The sequence below is a fragment of the Magallana gigas genome, chromosome 9, assembly GCF_963853765.1.
Source record: "Magallana gigas chromosome 9, xbMagGiga1.1, whole genome shotgun sequence".
Classification (NCBI taxonomy): domain Eukaryota; kingdom Metazoa; phylum Mollusca; class Bivalvia; order Ostreida; family Ostreidae; genus Magallana; species Magallana gigas.
The window spans coordinates 42,609,492-42,616,324 of record NC_088861.1 but is presented as its reverse complement, the minus strand read 5'-3'; the positions used below and the strand labels follow the sequence as shown (position 1 = coordinate 42,616,324).

At 29.5% G+C, this 6,833-nt stretch overlaps 1 long non-coding RNA gene across 1 annotated transcript; it reads left to right on the top strand.

Moving 5' to 3' along the window:
- Positions 1–2,968: 2,968 nt before the first annotated feature.
- LOC117687641 (uncharacterized) lies at positions 2,969–5,247 on the top strand. The gene is made up of 3 exons (XR_010708996.1): positions 2,969–3,337; positions 3,930–4,015; positions 5,106–5,247. It is a non-coding gene; the product is annotated as an uncharacterized lncRNA (long non-coding RNA).
- Positions 5,248–6,833: the final 1,586 nt, after the last annotated feature.

Here is a 6,833-nt window from a genome sequence, read left to right as displayed (position 1 = left end):
CAGTTAACCTATTTCATTAATGGAAAATATCTAAAAACAGAATTTCATGCTATTATTATTTGTTAAGACTCATTTAATAAGGTTTTCATGCTTGGAGTTATCTGCCCTTTGCAAAAAATATATAGAAACAATTCTTATAAAGCCAAATTAAATTATCCTGACACATTGAATTAAAAATATTTTGAAATATTTAATCAGTTTCTCATTTATTTAAGCAGAAAAAATTATTAGGCAGGGCAGGGAAAAATAGAAAAATAGAAGAATATGTGAAAAAAAATTTAGAAACCTATAGTTCAACACTTATATCTTTCGTTGATATTTTTAAAAACAAATTGATATTATCTTGCACTTTTTCATTTCATATACTTCCAAAACAACTCTGTGAAATCATTTCGGCCAGTCATCGTTGAAGCTATTTTCATTTGATAAATTTAAAAGGGATCGATAAATTATGTAAAAGATAAAAATTAAAGACGGTTCGGAATTTCTCAAAAGTAAAATATATAACGACAACATCGCTCGACATCTAATCAGACCTAAAAATACGGCGAATAAACGAGTAAGTTTTGAAAAATAAAGTTGGCGTCTAGAAGAAAGAAAAGATGAACAAAGATTTTTCCGAATAATAATTAGGTTTGATGAAACTCGGAGACCATAAAAACTAAACAGTGTTATTGTATATTAAAGATAAAACAGAAGTTTATTTTCGTAGTAGTAAATTTCTTTGATAATTTGACCATCAACATAAGCAAAAATATGATATTTTAGCTTTTAAGCTGTAATCGTTAGTGATAAATACCACAGGTATGATAATAACGGACCGAAATGTTATCCATTATATACTTAGTTAGTTTTGATAAATTTGATATTCTTGATATAAATTTACGAACTATATCATCCGAACCAAATCACCTCAAATTGTTATTTGTAAACTGTAATTCAATTTTTAATGGATTTGATTTTTTTTGTTAAGTTGTGTTATTTAAGATTAATGTACAAAAAACAAACATAAATTATTTTCAATCAATATTAATATTTTGTAAAGCACCTTTGAAACCTATCAGGAAAAAATTCAAGTTCGTACTTGTGTGTACAAAGTATTTTTAACAATTAGATACCTCAAACCTTAAGAAACTTGAATTGTTCAGTAGTTGAGCACTAGGCATATTTAAAGATAAGAAAAACACTGCAAACCATGCCAAAAAATATTGATTTTAGTAGTTGAGGGTTCTATGCCACCAACACGATTGATTTTTTCTTTGTCTTTGTATTGGGTAAAATAACTAAATGCACTACAGGCAGACATTTTGTTTGCATGATTTTAGTGTTTTTATCTTTAAAGTTACTTTGGATAAAACATTACATGGCAATGGCCTTCATATTCAAAAAAAAAGTATATGTTGGAATATACTCTTATATAGAATTGATATGATTAATATTCATGATTTAATATTCAGTCTCCTTTCCCTGAAGAATTGTTTAAAATAATTCATCACCTTTTATAATAGAAGATACGTACATACCGAAGTTTATGGTGAAGGTTTAAGCAAGAGGAAAACAGAGAGCTTTATGTTCTTGGTTGATAAAAGAAATAGTTTACTTACACAATCATTCAGTAGAGGAATTGAAAATAAAAGTGTTCCCATGAACACAAACCACGAATCCTTGAGCAGACCCATGCTCTCTCTTCCAGGAATGCGAAAAGTTCTGTGCACGTTTGATAGGATTCGTTCTTTTTTATGACGCATGCATATTTAGTAGACTTTTATCTGGCGCGCTCGAGATAGTGCTGGGTCATACAAGCCCTTTAAAACAGTTTTATCAAATCTAACCTACAAAAGCTAGAAAAGTCAAAATAAAGATGGCAACCTTACAACAAAACTTTATGATAAACGTGATAATTTCAATTTTTCTATAGTCATCTTTCCTTACTTATGTAGCAATATACCTTTATCACCTGCATATAGAGTTTTTGTCTGTTAGTTAATTCAATACGCAAGGGCATGCTTTTCATATGAACGGTCCGCAGAGGATGCTTACTCCTCCTAGGCACCTGATCCTACCTCTATCTTTTTGGAGGTCTGTGTTGCTCTGCTTTGAATTTGCATTTCGTTTTATGGATTTTTAAGATGGTTGACGGTTTGTTATTGTTATTGTTTTTTATGAACAGTTTCTAAGGCGAGGTAAGCAACTGACAAACAAGTTGATAAAACCGGACTATTAACAGTCTCATTTGAAGTCATCTTTTCGTAGGTTCTATGGTCGATCCAACGACCATTATATGAATAACTCGTATGCTCCATAAATGCATGTAGGTTTGATCATGACATCAGTTTAATTTTATAAGCAAGTAATCAATGTACTTGTACACATAAATTGATTTCAGTGAAATGTACAGATAAAAATATCATCAGTTTGTGTTTCATAGATTTAGCTTATAAAATAGTAAAAAACAGGCACATAAAGTAATATCAATTTAATTTTAAGCAGGCAATTGAAAGCGGGAATAAACATTTCTTTAATAAGAAAAGACCTTGGTCTAATAAATACAACCAAAATTGGCTTGGGTATATTCACTGGCTTTAACATACAACTATTTGAAGTTACCGCTTTTCCACAAAATCCAACTGAAAGTTACTTCCATTTGTTGACTCTTCTGTATTGAAGTACAAAAGAAGACGTCACAACAACATGGCAAAAGCAGACGTTGGAAAAACATAGATCAAATTGGATGGAGAAAGCATGTGATTTAAGTTTTAGTGTATTTAGAGTTAGTCTCTAATCAATTGGTGAATATGAAATGAAACATGCTCTATTTGGATTTAGCTTAATTACCGATCTGTGCTTTATTCAAACTTTTTGTAAACACGTGACTGTCTTTTACAAAATGATCAAGTGAAACGGACAGAGGTTTCCTCTACATAAGTTTCTGACTTAAGTAATCTGACATACGAATCAAGCACTCAACCAAGGAAGCTAATGAGCTACCAACCTGCAACACTTATATAGGAATGCAATACAATTAAACACCCCACCCTGGACAGATGGTGTCCAAGATGGAAAGAATCGCAGTGTGTACTCTTCTAGAGTGTCAACCCATGATGAGCATAGTTCTGAGGTACCCACAGCGATTACAGAAATCCATCATTGCCATGCGTTTTAAGTGAAAGTCAGATCTGGTGTCAGTGATGTGGTTTGATTAAATTAACCCCAAATCTCTGGAATATACAATGTATATGTTTAAAACCTCATGAACAAGCGAAAAAATAGGATCATAAAAAGGCAGTCTATGGAGATAAGATGCAGTCCATAGCAGTCCTTATTCCAATTGGTCAAGGTATGTATATTCACATCCGAATCAAATAATTTTCAGCCAATCTTATAGTCTGTTCAAGCTTCCACCGCTTGTTAATTTTCTCAATGAATACACCTCAGGTCTAAATGTACAGAGTAAATTTTAAGAATCAGGCATCAGATTCCCCGGCAAACAAAATTATCTCCCCCCCCCTCAAACACCCTCTCCAATTATTAACAGTATCACCCAGGTTCTTCATGTCATTCGCAAAGTGAAATTTCAGTGGTTATTATTTTTTTTAAATTGATAATTTTAGAAAATACAAATACTCCCCCCCCCTCCCTCCAAAAAAAAATGTTTTTCACCTTTTTGATTTATATTCTCTTTCGCATCATGTTATATTTCATACCTAAGTTGTTTTTGGGTTGGGTTTTTTTTTTTGGATGATTTGAGCCATCTTAATTAAGCAAACAGTGATGGAAATACCATTTGGAACAGACTACTTAATTTAGATTATATAATATACATGTAAAGTTAACAGCATTAAAGTAAAGGTAAAGGTAATTTGAAAAATTTGTTTAAAATGATTCATTTTGTTATAAAATTGCTGTAAATATATTAAAAACAATTGTAGGATTATGTGTATGCTGCAGAAATAAATGAATTTGGCTCTTATCATCACAACAGAGTCTGTCAAAAGGGAGACATAGAACAGAAAATGTGAGTTGATGATTTTAAACAAAATTAATCAAAAAGTGATGTCACATGTAGATATTCAAATCAGCTGATAGTATATTATCTATCATGCAGGGATCAACTGTTACACTTGTCCAGTTTCTGTGTCCAGCTGATTTTTGTATTTGGACAAGTAAAAAAACAAAAACACTTGTCTGGTTTACAATTAGTTTTCTTGAACAATTATGATATGATGTCATGATAAAATGCCATGAAAAATTAAAAACTTTTTTTTTTCACTGTAATGGAACTGATCAAACTTTAAGTATAAAAAAAGAAATATGAAATTTCAGTGAGGGTTGAAAACCTATATCCAAACTATATAGTAGCTTAGTTACTGAAAAATATGTTCTAAATCTACTTGTCAGTGTCATATCACTAGAACACACCATCAGATTGAGTAGAATATTCTTCTCTTGAGTGATATTATATACAATAGTAAGATATCTTTTAAACCTTAATAATTTATTTTTAATATTTAAAAGATTTTTTTTATACTGACCCAGTACTGAGATACACTGTATTTGATAACAACAACAATAAGGATAATTTTTAATGAAGTATTTTGTGACAGTAAATAATGTGGAGACCAACTTTACCAATACTGTACCATACCATACCTCTTATCAATTTCTATCATTTATTTTATATGCCATTCATAATTTTTCATACTTATCAATGACAAATTACAATTTAGAATAGCATTAATACAAGTAATCCACCTGCGTCAAGAACAGGTTAATATTTTAGTTAATGGTGAGCCCTGTTATGCTATATGTAATTCAGTTGCAGCTATTAATTAGTGCATGCAACTATAGACTAATATGTATTCCAAGTAAAATAACATTAATCAATATAACTTGAGATAATAATTAAAAGCTATTTCCTCTTTTTCACTTTTGAAATTTTGTACATGTAAACATAAACACATCAGGATTTTCCTTCTTTTTTGAAAAAACAAAACAACATTCAGTCAAATTTGAACATGTCTGTTGTTTTATGCGAAATACATACATGTAAATGATATGATAAAATGATCCATACATGTAATATTTTACTTTTTTCAACATTGCAGAGTGTTGAGGAAAATGATCAGAACAGTCCAGTAAATACCCAGACCAGCAAGACAGTCAGACATACAATGCTAGATGAACAAATAATAAACAAACTGAACTTGCTAAAATATTGAGCAATTCAACATTAATTTTTTGTCACTGTGTTGTGTATTTTTATATTATTTTCATGATTTGGAATATATTTTGAATATTAATTTGAAGAATTATTTATTAGTTTTTTAGTAAGTGCTTTATTTCTGGAGTTGCATTGAAAAGATATATCATTTTCCGCTTGTGCTGATACTTGGAGTTATCTGCCCTTTATCATACACAAAAATCAATTTAAGCCTTCCTAAAGTGGTAAAATCATAAACATTGTTATCTATTCAAGCAGTTAACCTATTTCATTAATGGAAAATATCTAAAAACAGAATTTCATGCTATTATTATTTGTTAAGACTCATTTAATAAGGTTTTCATGCTTGGAGTTATCTGCCCTTTGCAAAAAATATATAGAAACAATTCTTATAAAGCCAAATTAAATTATCCTGACACATTGAATTAAAAATATTTTGAAATATTTAATCAGTTTCTCATTTATTTAAGCAGAAAAAATTATTAGGCAGGGCAGGGAAAAATAGAAAAATAGAAAAATATGTGAAAAAAAATTTAGAAACCTATAGTTCAACACTTATATCTTTCGTTGATATTTTTAAAAACAAATTGATATTATCTTGCACTTTTTCATTTCATATACTTCCAAAACAACTCTGTGAAATCATTTCGGCCAGTCATCGTTGAAGCTATTTTCATTTGATGAATTTAAAAGGGATCGATAAATTTAAGTAAAAGATAAAAATTAAAGACGGTTCGGAATTTCTCAAAAGTAAAATATATAACGACAACATCGCTCGACATCTAATCAGAGCTAAAAATACAGCGAATAAACGAGTAAGTTTTGCAGAATAAAGTTGGCGTCTAGAAGAAAAAAAAGATGAACAAAGATTTTTCCGAATAATAATTAGGTTTGATGAAACTCGGAGACCATAAAAACTAAACAGTGTTATTGTATATTAAAGATAAAACAGAAGTTTATTTTCGTAGTAGTAAAATTCTTTGATAATTTGACCATCAACATAAGCAAAAATATGATATTTTAGTTTTTAAGCTGTAATCGTTAGTGATAAATACCACAGGTATGATAATAACGGACCGAAATGTTATCCATTATATACTTAGTAAGTTTTGATAAATTTGATATTCTTGATATAAATTTACGAACTATATCATCAACTGTAATTCAATTTTTAATGGATTTGATTTTTTTTGTTAAGTTGTGTTATTTAAGATTAATGTACAAAAAACAAACATAAATTATTTTCAATCAATATTAATATTTTGTAAAGCACCTTTGAAACCTATCAGGAAAAAATTCAAGTTCGTACTTGTGTGTACAAAGTATTTTTAACAATTAGATACCTCAAACCTTATGAAACTTGAATTGTTCAGTAGTTGAGCACTAGGCATATTTAAAGATAAGAAAAACACTGCAAACCATGCCAAAAAATATTGATTTTAATAGTTGAGGGTTCTATGCCACCAACACGATTGATTTTTTCTTTGTCTTTGTATTGGGTAAAATAACTAAATGCACTACAGGCAGACATTTTGTTTGCATGATTTTAGTGTTTTTATTTTTAAAGTTACTTTGGATAAAACATTACATGGCAATGGCCTTCATATTCAAA